Below are 19,163 nucleotides of genomic sequence, written 5' to 3'. Positions count from 1 at the left end.
CTCAACTCGCCGAGGTGCCGTAAAATAACGAGTTTTGCAAAGACCTTTCTTTCTGTATTTACTTTTGACAAGCCGTGACTTTTCCATTAACTACGGACACTACTACTCCGGTGCTACGTTTTCAGCATTCTGTTATACGGCATTGAGGAATGGGCACAGACCATGTGCAAGAAGTTTGAAGCATTTGAAATGTGGACGTACCGAAGGATGCTGAAGATACCTCGGACAGTTAAAATGACCAATATAGAAGTTTTGCACCACATGAACAAAGAACCAGAAATTCTCACTAGCATCAAGAGAAGGAAGCTAGAATACTTTGGTCATATGATGCGGAACAGTAAATACCACCTTATGCAAGTAATATTCCAAGGGTTAAACGTGGTCCGGGGAGAAGTAGGACATCTTGGATCGGTAACCTGAGCCAGTGGTTTGGGGCGACAAAGCTTACTCTGTTCAGAACAGCTATGAACAAACAGATCATCCTGATGATCGCCAACGTTCAGCGAGGACATGGCACAAAAATTTATGTATTTATCTATTCAGCTAGCTAGAGGTGTAACTTCTAGAAACATTCTTACTAGTACAAGAAGGACGTCTTGCAGGTTGAAGCGTGCAAGAACGTTTGTGTTCAGTTTCAACTTGAGCTACAACTATACATTGAAACTAGCGATTTGTACTTGTTACAGCGTTTTTCTATTTTTAATCCGAATTGGGATAGATGGAATGAGAAAAAATGTGCCTAGAATTTTCTCATAGAGAAACCTAAGGTTGATCCCGAGACAAAGATTCGATGATAAAATGAACTCTTCGAACTTGGTTCAGAAAAAACTAGAAATGAACGATTAAAAGAACTGCGGCTGATGCAGTTTTAAGAAACTACCCTATGGTACTTTGGTGAACTTATTTTTGGTAGATTGAAACACCCCATTGGTTTCTGCTGTTTCCCTGTAACCGCGTAACATTTGGTGCTTCTGAGGATCCAAAGAGCCTTCGGGCTGATGAGGTTTGTGATTGTTTTAAAAGGAAGTACAACGGGACGACCATCTTCTCTTACCACTAATAAGAGGGAAAATGAAAGACGCCTGATACCTTGAAACCGAATGTCTCAGTAAAATTGAAGAGCGTAAAAAAGAAGGCCTCGAAAAATCTTATACATCGGTGTCGGAAGAGAAGACGAGTTGACCAAGGGATGTCATGGGAAAGATGAATTCGAGGAGACCGGCACAAGTGACAGCAATGCCAGACCCAATGAGAGATTCCGTGGGGCCCCTGTAAGTAGCCTCCTACGACAAGCAGGGAACACAGTGGATGTATTCTACTGCCCCTCACCCACAGACACTTCTTGATGTTTCTGGAATGTTTACTTCAAGGTTCTGAGAAGAAACAGGAGCAGAGAACTTTATACTTCCTTCCAGTGGCCAAGAGTGTGTTTAGGTCAGCCTTTCAATGTGTGACTTTTCAACCCGAGGTAAGAAGAATTTAATAAATTTCTTCATCCATCCGCAAGTAATTGCACAGTTACCTGGTTCTAACCTCAGTTCAGGCGGTAAGTTCGTGTACGAGAAATCTTTCAGTTTCAGTTGCTCGTCCTTCGTTCATTTCTATCTACAAAGAGTGTGTGTGTGTGTGTGTGTGTGTGTGTGTAAATACTAATCGCAACAGCTACGTACATACCATCACCTAACATGTTTCCACTTACTCTTGCGAACAGACCTGTGCAGAAGACCAAGTGCTGTGTGCGCCAGTCTTCGCGTTCCGTCTGGCTTGCTCCTTACGTTTGCGCATGTGAATCGTTAAGCAAAAGTTAAACTTGTAATGGCCGATTTTAGACATATCTCGTGCCATGCCCAAGACTACAAATTGCGCATGCCTGGTAAGCCTACATCGTATACTTACTAGCACACACGCTCAGTGTTACACTGCGATTTCTATTTGCGATCGCAAATCGTCAAGCAAAACGTAGCATGTGTGGTCGTCTAAACGTCAAACGACTGTAAGGTAAACGTGGTTCCGCGAGTGCCAGGAGTGGGAGGGCGGAGACTCATTGCCTTGCACTCGTACGGATGTACAGTATTAAGGACAAGAATGCCACCGACAGAATCTCGCACGCACGCACACATCCACTCATTTTCCAGTTTTCGACCAATCCAATCCTCTTCCAAGACCCTTCAATTCCATCGAAAAGAGGTTAATTTGAATGCCTAAATTCCTCTGTCAGTTTTAAACAGAAGTCAATATACTACTGTAGAATAGAAATTCATCCGCCTCCATCCTTTTCCATTCATAGATGGAAAGAAAATGCCATGGTGATTGCAGTTTTATGAGTAATTAGACAACCGGAAGAGCTAACAGAAAGACGTTCGACCCTTCAAAGAATTAATGTTTAAGCAAAAGAAACGGAAGGTGTATGGAGAGCGGGAATATGAAAGACTCGCCAGACCACGCAAACCTAACACCGTCAAGATCGGAGAACAAGAGCTGACCAAGGAAGGTTGCATAGGGATGATGAAAAAGAAGAGCCTGACAAAAGTGGAAGTGACGCCAGACTCAGCAAGCGGTTTAATGGTCGTCAACCTCGCCACCAAATAGTGCTCCTGGGAAATCACCCATTTTTGCCATCTCTTACGACAGCAGATAATACCCTGCCACGCAGTCTACGGGGGAAGAAGACTGACGGGAGCATTAACGTAACAATTTTCGCAGAATATACCGACAGATGAGAAAATTGGCACGTGGACTTATTTTAAACCGAATACAATGCTTCTCGTATTTTTGACACTACTGCCTTCACACGGTTGTGAATTGACCCAGATTGGACTTTATGGCCCAACAATGACAACGCTAAGCAAACCACAAAAAGATGAAAGTTAGGGAGAATGTTCTGTGGATGAATCTACTGTTCGACAATGGCTTGCAGAATAAATAAAAAATGTACAGTACGGTATATACACAATTACGTAACGCCTACAAGAGAACATGAAAAATATATATACTGTAGAGTGGAATTTAACTCTACCGACAAGCTTTTAGAGGTCGTTCAGGGATGCAGGAAAGGTTGTTTCATATATGGAACCCATGGTCACTTGTTATATTCCTGAGTAATTACATTTCTTTCTCTTTTTTTAACTCCACTGCTTTTGTGTTTGATTACTCTGAATTAGTCTTCCTTTTTTTTTTCTAAGTAACCTACCTTTGCATACTTTTATTTAAGGCTATTTATTCGGGGCGTCGACTGCATACGTTTGCTCCGCGCAATATCATCCAACTAAATGGCACAGAGCTTGTTGAAGAGCATGTTTACATTGCATTTCGCAATCTCGCCACAGGGCTTTCACTTTACCTTGACAATACGAACAGTGCTCAACAGGGAGTAGGCAACCGGGGCAATTACATGATACAGCGCCGAGTAAACGTATGCAAAGTTAGTTTAGTTCGAAAAAGAAAAAAAAGAAATCATTCTGTGTAAATAAACACAAAATTAGCCGAGTTTAAAAATGAAAGCAACGCAATAACTTAGAAATTAGTTACCAGTGACCATGGATTACTTGCATATAAATACTACGCCAACATTCCTGAACAACTTCTCAAAGTTTATCATCGGTAGAATTCATTTCCACTCCGCGTATAGAGAAGTTAGATTTTTAAAAAGAGCATCCCATTTCTACGTAGAAATGAGCAATGCTCGAAATCAGGCCGTGTTCCTAGTGCATGAACAAGCCAGGAAAAGAAACAATACAGAGGACGCGGAAGTAACAAACGGATGTGAGAATGGCCGTGCCTTGAATAAGCGTGGAGTGTGGGAAATAGTCAAGGGCGTTCCCACTACGAGGAATGTTAGATAGTGTACAGTCGTTCAACAGTCGTTCAGAGAGAGAGAGCGCGCGCATTGTATCTTCCTCACATTTAATATTGTAATTATCAAAACATAATTCGCCTTTCAGTTAAATACAAACCCTGAAGTTTCCCCACAACATCTATAAGTTCAAATGTTTCTGAGGAACGTGTCCCTGCGAGGAACTTTTAAACTACACTACCATGCACTCGCTCTGTTTTTCGGTGACTGTACATTCAGGTTGCCGCCTGTTGCCATTTCTTGATGGATGCAGTATTTTTTTTTTTTTTTTGTTTGTTTCTTGGCAGAGGCCACATCACAATGTAGCTTCCACTGACGTCGAAGTCTCCATGAGTGTAACAGTATGGAAGCTGCTGAGGTATGGGTGGTATTGAGTAATGATATTTGGAGCACTACGAGTGCGGCTGTGTGTTATGAAATGTACTACTTTTAGGGCTGGCCGTGATGCAACAATACTTTCTGGTCCAGTGAGGAAAGCAATGGCAAACTACCTCTCTCATTCTGTCTAGCATGCCTAATTTTGACGCTGCCTTGTTTTTTATGGTTTCCCTAATACCGCGAAACTTTTGGCGGTACTATTTGATGATCGAAACCGCCTTCGGGCTGATCTAACAGACAAAGTTACGAAATACCGCAGATGTACTCATCATATGGAGATTATTCGGCGAATAGACCATTCCATACGTAACACTGAATGTTTTTTCGAAGTAACATAGAAACTTGGACCAAAGGCCAGCAGACAAACCAGTTAGCTACGGTGCCAGACCGAGTCTCTTCAAACACCACCGCACCGAGCCGGGATCAAACCCGCCAATTCGGGCCCAGAATGGCAACGCTCTACTCAGCCTGGCTTATGCATATTCAAGCTGCAATTCATACGTGTTTAAAAGAGCAGGGGAAGAAGTGCAGAGCAAATTCTACACCTGTAATCCTCCCACTAATTCGCTTATAACAATATCTGTCAATTATAGAATTCATGCCCATTTTACACAAATATACAAATGGCAGCATACAACTGCGTTAGGGGCAAGTGGCGTAAAAAATAACAGACCTAACAGAACATAAGACAATGACTTAAGTCTTTAACCCTGATTTCCATCCAATTGAGATTACATTCCTTCAATTTCTACCAATTTATTTTAACTAAAATTCGATAGCAAACTTTACAGTCACTAATACGAAGCTTCTCGAACTTTAATATCATTTCACAATCATTCAAACTGCTTCGACAGGTTTTCATATTGAAAAGAATTAAACATATGAGTGGTAATGCACGTAACTAAATCCGAAGTAGTAAAAGAACTCTAGCTAGAATAGGTGAAGGTGTGAACAGTATGATGGATGAGGTAGACAGTTCTTTTCCCTGATGGTCTAACGTCGCACTAACACATGGGTTTTCGACTACGATAGGATGGGGAAGGACTTGTTAGGTACAACCCCAGCATTTCCCTAGTGTGAAGAATGGTAAACCACGGAAAATCATCTACAGGGCTGCCGAAGGTGGGATTCGAATCCCCTATTTCCCGAATGCAAGCTCTCAGCTACGCGACCCAAACAGCCTGTTCGACGTGGAACGTACTTCTTAAATGTACTTATTTAAAGTACAAACTTGCAATATTACGGGGTGATGATAGCCGAGTGGTATCGCTGGCTTCCTATCACAGGCGTCGCGTCCAAAGCATGTTCCTGCAGTAGTTCTACAACTGGAGGTCTCATGGATATGACATTTACAGCACACAAAACTACAAGCTTGCGTTTTGTAATATTGCGTTCGTGAGGAAAAATGAAGCCAGGCGAATATGCCGAAGTAACAACTTGACAGATCTCTATTATTTTAAAACGGATAAGTACATTAACTGCTATACATAATGAATAAAGCTAAGCTCTGGAACAAAAGGTCGCACAGGGTCACGGTGGTTGTATTTGGGATACAAGTGTTAAAAAGGTACATCTCACAGCCATTAACGTCAGTTCCCCAAACCTGGGAAATCTGCTTTGATAGATCAGATATATGCTCAAGAAAATGAAAGTACCCCTTTTTAGATTTTAAAACAAATGTTACATTCAATACAGGTTCACGTTCATTACATAACGACTGTCGAAAAATATGTTCTATACTATCTTAAATACAAGGTAACCGATAAAACTTTACGTAGATTGCTTATCATAGTTTACCTTTAGAGAATAAGATTAGTCAACGAAATACTTCACATCCTGTACATAGCATGACTGGCTAAAAGGACATGATGCAGCCCACACCACCCATAAGCTAAAACAGGAGAAATTACGGATCACCTAATCCTAACCAACTACCTTAGTGGCCTGTCGCAGCAATAACTGCGAACGAAGACTAAAAATTACAGTAATGTTTTAATCTTTAATAAAATTGGCTACAGTTCACTGTCATTGCATTTGACTGTCTTATTCACAGACTGATTTATATTTCATTGTAAACTATTTTTGCGAAATACTCTTCAGTTTCGGAGAACTGACCCCGATATGATGTAGCTATACTTCAAATTTTGACATCCCTCGCAGCTGAAACTACTAAATGAGACAACCGACCATGGCTGAAGTAAATACCTATGTTGTCAAACCTTTGACCCTGTGCTTCGTTAATGGTCACTGCGAAAGCAAGACTTAACAGGAACCGCCTTGTTTTAAATTTGAAAGGCAGGATACTGTCAGTAGATACCAAAATCAATCCTAGGTGGACAAATTACCTGATTCTTGGAAGCCCCTGTAATGACTTATAATTGTATAATTTTGTCATACATCTCTTATTAGAGCCAACGTGGAGCTACAACTTACATTCTGGCGATAACTTCATTTCACAGAACCATCTATTGAACAAACATAGAAAAATCTGCATAGATAACTTACGCTGAGCCCTCTATTGAGCAGGCATAGTAAAATCAGACAACTTTCATAGAGCCTTTTACCGGTGAATACAGTTAAATGCAACGACCTAAGCATCGCATTATTCGAATAAATTACTATTTTACACAAACAAAGGCCTAAATGAAATGTTTCTAGTATTCCTGAGATGGAGACCTTTCCTTTGATGTATTTCTTACAATATTCTACTACACGTTCAAATCATATAAAGAAGAAAGAATATGGCCAAATGTACAGTGTAAAATATCTTCAATAAGCTTTCCGTTAACACATTCAGCGCCTAGCGATTTAAATTGTTTGTTTTCAAAAACGACGATAGAGCTGGAATAAGTTTCAATTGTTCATTGTTTACAACATTGTTACTGCAGAATCTTTGTGGTTATACCGCAACATAACTTATCGTCAGACGCTAGGGATGGAGGAAATCCCTTAAATACCGATATATTGATATTGCCATATACTGAAAACGTTTTCGATAATCGATTTATATTGCACATAATATATCGGTAAAGTCAAACGATATCGATATATCACTAACGATAAGCCAAGACCGACTACAATATGATCAGACCTGAATGCATATATCGTTTACGTGACAAATTGACCACCATATTACGCGACTGGCCATGTTCACATTGATTTATTCTGCCTGCGCACGCGTCTGGTTGGTTGATTTTTTTTTTTTTTGAATCTGCTTTACGTCGCACCGACTCAGAGGTCTTATGGCGACGACGGGATAGCAAAGGACTAGGATTGGAAGGAAGCGGCCGTGGCCTTAAGATAAAGCCCCAGCATTTGCCTGGTGTGAAAATGGGGAAACCACGGAAAACATCTTCAGGACTGCCAATGGTGGGGCTCGAACCCACTGTCTCTCGGATGCAAGTTCTCAACTGCGCGTCCCTAACCACACGACCATCTCGCCCGGTAAGTTTATCCTGCTGCTGGAATTCGCGGTTTAATTATCCATTGAATATTAGTAGTCTATACGTACTCAGCTTTTGAAAAGTTTGGGAAGTCTTGACCATTAAAACCTCCGTCCAAATTGTTAGAAATCATCATTGTACTGCATACAAGGAGTAACTACAAAAGCTCTCTATGGTTAATAAAGCATTAAATATTTAAGTGTTTTGGTATACTTTGTCAGATTTAGGCAGGAAGTATAAATAAAAAGATAAAAAAATAGCATTTCAATGTTCTTATATTGGTTATCTAGTTACTGTATTAATAATAATCATCATCATCATCTACCGCGTGCAGACATTCTTTGACGCCATCTGGCTGTCTGCTCGTTAATTTCGTTATTCCGTTTTACTGTAGGCCTTCTAGATGGTAGAGTAACCGAATCTCTCTTTGCCATCCATGGACTTAATTTTGTCGGATAAACACCAAGAATGTCACCAGAGATTTTACATGCGGACATCGTACGACATGAAGCGATTGTCGGATGGACCTTTTTCCGCCCTTCGGACATCCCACAACCTCTGCCGGATTTGAACTCTCTACCTTGGATCCGGAGGCTGACACTGCCACTGATCCACACAGGCAGCACTGTCAAAGTATAACAATGCTCTAAACATGTCTCATTCATTGAAGACGTTAAAAAAAATAGTTGCATCATTTTTACACAAAATATTTTTATGATTATATTTGATTATCTCAATTATCTTTATTTTCTTGGAACTGCCGTGATCCCAGTTTTATAGAACTTCAATATAATTTCGAATCCTTGTATTTTGAAAAAAATATAATTTGATACCGAGAGATATCTATATTTTGTTTCGATAATATCGAATGAAATATCTATTTTAGTATATCGGAACGTCCTTAAGGTGCGGCATATTCCACTGTCTATTCGAATTCTAGTCCAGCCTATCAGAGGCTCAGAACAAGGTATTGATTGGGTAGGATATTTCCAGGTTGCAATTCCACCTTCATTAGCATGATCTCTTGTCGAAAGTAGCACTCAATGCCGTATCGGCCGAAGGGCTTATGCTCAAATGGACTTGGGCCCCGCCCAAATATGTCCATTGAGACGCGTGGTCTACCTTGGAGTACTCTAGTTCGGATGATTTTGACTACGTTGTATATGCGATAAACTGAATCAAAATTTCAGTATGGATATATCGAAAGGAAAATACAGGTATTTCGTAAAAATCGATATATCGTTCCCATTCCTACTCAGACCCCTCTAACAATTTCCTACTTACTGTAAGCAGAAAATAAGCTTTATAATTCGATTTGATTAGTAAATGCTTCGGTTCAGTACTGAACTAGATTCATAACAGGACCCCATGGCGCTACAGCCCAGAGGGGTCTTAGCCTACTAAGCAAACGATGCCCTAAAGCCTGTAGATTACGGAGTGACGCGTGGTTAGCGTGATGAATCCTCTCGGCCGTAATTCTTGACTTACTAAACTGGGGCCGTTATCTCACCGTCAGACAGCCTCCTCATGTACGCTGAGTGCACCACGAACAAAGCTTCAGACCCAGGCAAAAATTGCTGACTTGGCTGGGAATCGAATCCGGGGTCTCTGGGTAACAGGCTAGACCGCGGGACCGTGACCAAATGAGGTGTTCTCAAACTTTCTTTTAATAAAAAGAAGTGCTACGTCCACTATAAAAATAAGTAACTAGTGTAATATAGATTACATAGAATGTACACTTACAGACACTGATTTTGTCGAGCATTCGCGACGATAATCTACACGGGAACAAAATGAATACATCTTTGGAAATTCTCTCGAATAGGCTTCAATTTTTGAGACTTCATATCAATTACCAAAAAGCCGTCTTAAGCCAGCTTCCAGAGAACCATTCTCGTAGCATAGTGGCCTCTAATATACGGTGTACAGGCTCAATAGTCATCGTATTTCAAGACTTTATTAGGAGAATAATTCTTGTATTACTATGATGTTATGGTTAAACATAACAGCGGTATAGTGGGTTCAGAACCCAGCAGAGATAATCGGACTTGAAGGGGAGCGGGAGGAAGGTATTCCACACCAAGTCATACGATGTCGGCATGTAAAAGATCTGACGACACATTGATATTTGAACCCACAATATTAAAATTCAGCCACAAATTCCTGTTTTCTGTATCAACTGAGCAAATCAGTATCGAGATTGACGCACTGGCAGTCCAAATTGCGCCAAATTAAAAATCAAGGAAGGTGAAGCCATATTATTATTATTATTATTATTATTATTATTATTATTATTATTATTATTATTATTATCATCCCACCTGATTGGGTTACAATATGAACAACATATTCCTAAAATCACTACATCTACCTGTAACACTAAGAATATAAAAGGTTTTCAAGGAAGTAAATAACTATCGGTGTTGATCACGTCGTAAAGTATTCTCTTTCGACGATCTCACAGTTTATAAGAAAAACAAGGTAAAGTGAATTCCGCGCGCGCAAAGGTTACGGGGTGTTAATAACTTGTAGCGCCGAATACTGCTAGAATGGGGCCATAAACCAACGACTCTACAAGCTTAGCTTCCTCCGTAACTGCATCTGGTTCGCACCGGTTTCAAGCTCTCATCTTCACGATTCCAGCTGCGTATTCAATTTACAACCCATCACACCATTCAGTGACCCACTTCAACAGGGAAAGGAGGAAAACCTCAATATTCTATCAGAACGGATGAATGAAAAGAGTATATATATACTTGAAAATGAATACATGTAAGCTGTAAGAAGACCGGTTATACTGTTTGTTCCCCCCCCCCACAATTTGCTTTACGCCTCTTCAGCGAAGCTTAGGCTATCTATGGCAATTGATGGCAGAGCTGTTGAGGATCCAACCAGCCTTCACGCTAAACAAGTACTCAACAACATACTATCAAGGAGGCTATTGAAAATCTAGCCCTAATATCTCTACAATTGTGAAGGCAGTAGTAGCTTAGACTTTTTCCAACAGAACAAATGTGACCTAGGCCCATAGCTTAACTGGTAAGGGCATATGACATGAAATTCGAAGGTTGTAGGTTCCTTTGGCCATTTTTGTTCTGTACGTTAACATATTTTCGGTACATACAGCAAACTCCCGATTATCCAGGTGCGGATTATCCGGTTTGCAGGTTATCCGTGCACCCCCAAGGTTTATTGTATTTTTATTTTGAATTTATTTGTCACGGAATTTTGAATACGTGCGAACTGTGCGCTTGAAATTCGAGCTGAGCTGGTGGCATGCTTTGTTGGAAAACTAAAGGCTAAGCAATGTACTGATACCAGTTCTTTGTTAGTGATCTGTGATAGCAGCCATGGCTACGAAGAGAAAGAAAATTCTTTTTTAACTTTAAAAGATTAGCTTCAATTGACAAGTTCGAGAAAGGCGAATCAGTAAAGAAATTAGCGAATGATTATAGGACTGGTGTTCAGACAGTAACACACGCGCGCGCGCGCGCACGCGCGAAAAAGAACCGAATCGCTTAGAATTTAACGTTGTAATTTTTATATTTGTCTACTTTATTGATAAACGTGGTTATTGAATGTGTTAATAGTTTGCTATTGCATTTTCAAGCAGTATTGCATGTTCTGCATTATGAAAAGTTTCATTGTACATGAACATGCACAAAATCGTATTATCCGTTATCCGTGCGAATTTGTCCGGTGATTATGTCTGATAATCCAGAGTCTACTGTTACGTACTCATCACGACCTAATACGCTGAAAGTGTATTTCAAGTACACCAGAATGTTAATCCTTTATCCACTTCAAATTCTCTTCATGCTGATTTCCTGACCTTGGGTCGTCCCATAGACACTATTAATCTTAGACCTCTGAGTATTTGGCGAATGACAAGACTTCGAAGTAATGTGATTCACTCAGTAAACATAACACTAAATTGTTTACCACATGAGTGTGTCACTCTTGTTTAGTCAATCAGCCACGAGCCTGAAATCCATGGTCAAGATTTTGTAGGGACAACAATGCCATTAACTGGATACTTAAGGCTGCCATACGTCCTCGTTTATCCTGGACTGTTACATAGACAAAAATAACCACGTATCCCTGGTCCCTTGTGAAAACCGAGCGAGTTGGCTTCCCGAGGTGGGTCACGTAACTGCGAGCTTTTATTCTGAAAACCGTGGGTACGAACTCCACTGGCCGCAGCTCTGAATGGTCCCCCCCCCCCCCCACATTCACGCTTCCTTTCCAGCGTTATCCCATCGTCGCCACAAAATCTGTCTAAATCGGTGTGACGTAAAAAAAATTCTAGTGAACCTCTTAATCTATTTATAAATGTTGAAGCCATTTTTAAACTGAGGATTATTTGCAACAATTTTACAACTGGTATCCATGCCGGCTCCGTGGTGTAGGAGTAGCGTACTTGCATCATACCCGCAAGACCCCGGGATCGATTTCTCACCAGGTCAGGGTTTTAATTTTTTTTTTTTTACCTAGATCGCCACTCCACTCAGCCTGCGTGATTACATTTGAGGGACTATCTGACATAACGGCCGAGAAGATTCGTTGTGCCGACCACACGACACCATCGTATCTGCAGGCCTTCAGGTTGAGTAGCGTTGAGTAGGGCCGTCGGGGGCTGTTGCGCCATGGGGTTTGGTTTATTGGTATTCCATATAGAACTTCGGCTAGGAAACTGCTTTGACTATCCAATTCAATGATATAAGGTCGCCTTACAGTTTACCGTAGTCAGATTGAAACTTCAGCCAATAACCATTTAAAAGTCGATTCTAATTAGAAAACCACTTTAGACTATGTTCGATAAAATATCATCAAAATAAGAATCTTACTTTAAAATCTTAAAAATTAGATGAACTGAAACTCTTGGAATTGTCACAAATGAGCGAGAATTTTCAGTTTCCTCAAAACTATGATAATACTTCAAATCTCAACAAAATTGTGGAATGCATAGCGTGTTTGCCTGAACTTCAGCACATGTAGAAAGTCTTCATTTATTAACTTTTGGAGAACAGAGGCAGCGTCTGATCCGACTGACTAAAGCTACAGTAACATGCGAACTAAGCGAGTACCTCTAGAAAATACACATGGTATAAATGGAGTAACTCATAACTAGACCATCATCTACCACCTAACTAGTCACACTTAAAATTGGATGGTGTTATGCATCTACTTGACCAAGCGCCGAAAGTAGATTTTGAGATATTGACACAAACGCAAAATCCTTTGTATTAATTCATATTTCCTGTTAAATGTGAGGTATTATATACCAAAATGAAGATAAAAACAAATTTTCTTCTTAATGTATTCAATTTAGGTATATTTGAAGTATATCATCGTAATCTGAGATAATGGTGTTTGGTCACTTAATGCTTTATTGCGGTAACCTTAGTTTTTGTTTTGCATCACTTGAGCAACAAATAAAATTATCATTTAGTGACCGATTTGACTTAAAAATTCAGTGCAGTGTAAAATATGGTACTTATTAACTAATTTCACTGCTTATTTAAGTACGGGATTAAATTATACATAACATGATATAGAAAAAACATGAATTTTAGAATATACAGTAGTATGGAAATTACATTTGTAAATCGTAGTATTAAGGCATCAAACGCACAGTTTTTCCAAGTATAATGCAGGATTTGTTTTCGAGTTCAAAATCCATATATCCACTATCAGACCCATCTATATCATCGTCTATTCCAGGATCACTAAACAAGCCCTTTTAGAAAGGCTATGCATCATTGGGAATTAGCTCCATGAGAGAGTGCAAGTCGTTCAGTTTCGCTTCTGAAACTGGTTTTCCATTGGGCCATAACAGAGTGAGCAGACCATGTAGAGCTGATCCATTTTCATTCTGAAACCGCGACCAACTGTAGATTTCTTAATGTTCACTTCAACACTGCGTTCTGCATCAAAATGTATTTTGAAGAAATTGCTAAAAGGTTTATCTTTCTTCAACTCTATTTCCCTCACATGCAGCCAGTTTAACTTCTCACTGTTTGTGCCTGTCCTGTTTACAATGTGCTTCTTCAGATGAACTGTACTATGAAAATCCGGTCCAGTCATTCTGTGCACAACAAGCGGGTTCTTTCGGCACATAATTACATTTATGTAGTCTTTAGCGGTACAGAGGCGCTGCTGAAATTTGAAAGCACGTTCTATATCTCCAAAGTCGTTAGGGAGGAAGCTATGGCCTGGAAATAGAAATATTTGTGCAATCTTTTCAATGGTAGGGTGTTGTTCCAAAACTCTTTTCAGAAGTAGAACAATCTTTATATTACAATTCTGGCCTCCGCAAGAATCTGACCACAATATGACTTCTTTGGCTTTGTGCTCGTTTTCCATGAGATGCTTGTAGAAGCAGGATCCAACCTCCTGAGCCACTCATTCTGCTTCTCCTTCCAACTAGACATAACAATGGCCTTCATTATCTTTCCCACTATGAATTCCTAAGTTATATAACCAGAACTGGCGCTTGTAATAAACCACATCTGTGGGAATACGGGGCAATGGCAGTGTTTTATTCAATGTCAAAACAAAACGTTTCCAGTTTTTCATCCAACTTCGATTTTTCTATACCGGAGGATTTTAGGTTCTGGGCGTATGCCGCAGGGAAGAAAATCTGTGCGGGAATCTGCTACACGGGAATCTACACGACCAAGCGACTGCACACTTGTGTGGTCATTTGATGCGTAATTCAGACTCAGAAATGGTGGTTGGTCACTTGATGCAAAACTTCAATTTAATGATTGAGAGGTTCGCGTTTGGTCAAAATTCATTTCCCGCTAAATCATATTGAGAATGAAAGTCCTAACAATAACCTACGTAAAGTTTACACCTTTAGCTATCAGATGCTGCAATAATCTAAAAAAATTCATTTTGGCGCTTGGTCAATTGATGCATAACACCATCCAATTAAGGTAATGTTTCACTAAAATGGTTAAGTAGAACTTTTTCTGGTATTGGTTTTGACTCGCATCGACTCAGACAGGTCATATGGCAATGAAGGGATAGGACCGGTTTAGGACTAGGAAAGAAGCGACCCTGGCCTTAGGTTACAGCCCCAGCATTTGCCTGATGTAAAAGTAGGGAAGCACGCAAAACTATCTTCAGGGCCCCAACATCTCCCGAATGCAAGCTCTCAGTTATGTGAACCGAACCGGGCATCCAGTTCGCAAGTGAAAAAAAGAAAAGAAAAAAAAAAAAACGGTTAAAGCACGACATCCATGTTATGCACGGCGGACTTTTCAAAACATCTGCATTGTAACACCAAAATAGATTAACTATTTTGAAACTATTATCGCCGTATGTGTAAGGTCTTGGAACGGAACGAGGAAATGCCATTTATCACAGCATTCCTAATTCTCTTTCAGATTCTGAAAAACACTGGAAGAAATTAACATCTAATTTTACATATGGCCATAATGCTCTCATAAGTACAATAAATTACCTGCAATAGTTACAGCTGTCGCCCAGGTGGCCGATTCTTTATCAATTGTTTATCTAGTCTTAAATATTTTCAACGAACTTTGAAATTTATCGGACATTTCCCTTGATAATTTATTCCAATTACTCCTCGCCCTATAAATGAATATTTTCCCCAATCTGTCCCCTTGAATTCCAACTTTATCTCCATATGTGCTTACAAAATTAAAACCGTATCACTTGAAGAATTTTTCATTAATAAAAGTATAAAACTATCCAAAATTCTATTAATAAATACGGTACTCTCCTGGTTTGCGTGGTTATTAAAACAGTCAATAAGCTCTTAACGAGAAATTTTAGATACTACTCAGCCTTTTCATTAGAAAGGGATTGAAGAGCTGGCCGAGAACAATTGAACGTAGGCTCTGGAATACTATTTGAACGGGAAACTTAGAACCGAACTATGGACATTCATATCAGCAAAGCAACAAAGGAAATTTAACAAACTAATACTGTTATTGGTTTTATGTCCAATTAACTACTTTTACGGTTTTCGGAGACGCCGAGTTATCGGAATTTTGTCCCGAAGGATTTTTTACGTTGCGGTAAATTACTGACACGGGGCGGACGTTTTTGAGCACCTTTCAAGACCACCGGACTGAGACGGGATTAAACCCGCCAACTTGGCCGCAGAAAGTCTACGCCTTAACCGTTTGATGCGCTTAGCTCAGCCACAAAGGAAAAGAAGTGATCAAACCATTATACGTGAATGAATTCGAAAGTCGCCGAGTGTTCAAGTAACACGACGAAAAAGGGCTAATGGCCATTCAAGTCTGATTTGTTAGAACAAAATGTGACATGTAATCAAAAAGTGGGGTTAGCCAACTCCTAGAAACTACTCAATATTGCCGCTTTTGGTATACAGCGCCCTTATGAATGTAGACCAGAACTTTCATTTAAGCATTCCATTGTTATTCTTACGAATGATCAAATTCGTACGTATAATTAGTCGTCTATGGTGTTAATTTCGCCGATAAAATGTATCGTTAATTAGACTTAATCTACCAGAGTGCGAAAACATACCCGAAAGTCCGTCTGTGAGCGACAGTTCGTACGAAAAGTTCTTACGAAAAGACAAGGGATTATTTGCGTGGCGACTTATTTAAAGTACCGAATGTTTCCAAAGGAATTTCTTCGCTAGTTTTCCAATTATACGCGGAAATAGTGTTGCTATATTTTAGTTTTTCACATTTGGAAAGCGAACTTTATAAACATAAAATCAAGGAAAAAACCCACAAAAATGTGTCCACTCACCATGCTAAAGATGCACTTGAGATATCTTGACAAGTATTTTCAGTATTATGATGGATGAGCTATATGTATAAAATTAGTAGATACCACAGAACACTGTTCAATGAACCTGGAGACTATGTGCAAACATTCTCTATTGCTGAAAGAAAGTAGTACGATGCAAAGCGCGAACCAATCACGCCTCAGATTTCTCCAGGCGGTGGATTACATGCCCATTACGGAACAGCAGATCAGAACAGAATGCTAAACGAAGTCCTAGCATTCTTTTACTAGTGTCACTGGTTTTACGTTCCAATGACTACATTTTACGGTTCTTTGAGACGCCGAGGTGGCGGAATTTTGTCCTGCGGGTGTGTGTGTGTGTGTGTGTGTGTGTGTGTGTGTGTGTGTGTGTGTGTCCGTAAATCTACAGACACGAGGCTGACTTATTTGAGCACTTCCAAATGCCACCGGACTGAGCCAAGATCGAACCTGCCAAATTGGGCTTAGCAGGCTCTACCGCCTGAGCTACTCGAGTGGCATTTTTTAAAGCAAACCGTCTGTTGTACGTATGTTTCTTGATGTATGGATTGTCAAGGCTGTAAATAAGATCAAGTATTCAGGGGCAAGAAATCAACATGCATATTATAGTTCACGTGAAAAGGACAACGTCTTCCATTCCCACCCAGTGTCCTCGTAACTAGCACGAGATATTTTCTTTTTAATTTATTACTTTTTCTCTGCAACTTGTACGAATTCTACTTTTGTTTGTCGAATTTTGTTACCTACATTTACAGAATTGTAGGAGAGTAAAATTAGAAGCCCTCTAAAAATGTGTAGCTTGACTTGATTTAAAGTCCTCTTGACCGAGTAAGTGGCTGACCGGTTTGAGTCACGTAGCTATCAAGTTTGCATTCGGAAGATAGTTCGACACCCATTGTCGGCAGTCCTAAACATAGTTTTTCCGTGGTTTCCCATTTTCACTTACCTTAATTAAGGCCACCGTCGCTTCTTTCCTACTCCTAGCTCTTTCCCATTCCATCGTCGTCATAAGACCTATCAGTGTCTGTGCGACGTAAAACAAATTGTAAAAAAATAAAAGCATGTGGTAGCATCTTGACGACAAATTAAAACTTGTTGCATTCAAGTCACAAAATGGACCTATGTAGAGATAACTATGAAACTCCTTTTCAATTATCTATGGTGAACCTTGTTTGAGTCGTAGGACGGAGCCTGTTTAATGAAACGTCAACACGGAAGAAATCACATGTTCAGATCTACCGGGATACGGTAGTTCTTATTCCTTTCGGAGTACCACGTTCTTTTAATTTTTAATTTTAACACATTTCATGTACCGGTATCACAATTTTTAGATTTTCAGTGCCATGTCTAGTCAAAAAAAAAAGTCATCGTCCAACCGAAGATGGTCTAAAGAAAGACAAAGATGTACTGGTGACAAATAATTATTTTAATTATTGTAATTATTGTGAATCTCTTTAACATTGTGTTGTAAGGTGGACACTTCTCGTAAGAGTCGATTTTTGAGACAGTACATCTTAACTACAGAAAATGTAAAGTGTACTTTCATTTTAAATCCCGTACCTAATGTTAAATTCGAACGAAATTTGTTATCAAACGACAAAGTTAAAAACCAAAACAATCAAACTAATTAACAACTACATTCAATACGAATTTTAAAAACAGCTAATATGCATAGTGTAGAGCTTCCAGAGCTGTTCTATAATGCTCATTCTATCGTTCATACCTCATTTGATATAGCAACATTACTTCTAGTTGCCGATGCCCATAAGCTTCAAAATTTGAATATAACTGGCACAGAAACTGAACTGTTCTGAATAAACCATGACAAACTCAAGCTAAAATCTTGAACTTTTCTCAACAACAATATTCCAATGAAAGCTCCATCAATTAGGACCACATAACTTAATATTGGATTCTACTCTAGTCTAACACAAACCCATTACATTCAGCTTTCCGGGTTACTTTTACGTACCGACATGGTAATTTTTCGAAGTCACCCATCCGGAGAGAAACAAGACAATCTGGCACTTTGAATACATTTTTATTATTAACCGTTCTCTTTCCTATCTGCAACTTGTTCCGAGGCGTCTGTTCTATACCCGTCACGTCCAGGGATTAAATAGATAACACCAATACCAAAATATTGGAAGTACATTGAACTGTACATTCAGGCACAATATTTGCCAATCGATTAAAAGAGGAAGTTTAGCGGATGACGTCAACGTGAACCTTATTTCTGGATGTTCCATGTGAAGTTGGAGTCTCGCGAAGTCGAGAAAGTACACTGTAAGGAAGTGGCAACCGCTTCACGTTCACTTGCACCAGAACACATGCAAGCAACCAAATACACTATTTTCTCCTGATTTATAAAGCAATATTGAATTAAAAGCTCGAAGAACCTCTTTCTTTCGTTCCTTCCTCTAACTGAAGTAACAAAACAAAGCGCAACTTCTGCTTCTCCCACGTATGACAGGTCGTAACAAACTCGCAACGTATTTTCTAATCCTTGAATTTAATATTTTATCACACCTAATTATATTATCTGCGCACTTTTTAGTGATAGATTTACACCCTAGTGCTGAAGCGGTCGACTTTGGTTATCTTCGAGATTCGTATTGGCAACCTTTGAAACACAAACTAAGAATCGCTTATCGCTGTGCGCCATCTGGCGTACACTTTAAGTACTCGTACTGTTGTTGTTTACACAGCAA

At 39.7% G+C, this 19,163-nt stretch overlaps 1 protein-coding gene across 4 annotated transcripts in view; it reads right to left on the bottom strand.

Annotated features, from left to right (window-relative positions):
* The window catches only part of LOC136878734 (PRL-1 phosphatase), a 364,304-nt gene that overhangs the window by 305,818 nt on the left and 39,323 nt on the right, over positions 1-19,163 (bottom strand). The window lies entirely within an intron of this gene.

The sequence above is a fragment of the Anabrus simplex genome, chromosome 8, assembly GCF_040414725.1.
Source record: "Anabrus simplex isolate iqAnaSimp1 chromosome 8, ASM4041472v1, whole genome shotgun sequence".
NCBI classification, from domain to species: domain Eukaryota; kingdom Metazoa; phylum Arthropoda; class Insecta; order Orthoptera; family Tettigoniidae; genus Anabrus; species Anabrus simplex.
Note: the sequence above shows the minus strand (reverse complement) of the source record. Positions and strands in the feature narration are given on the sequence as shown.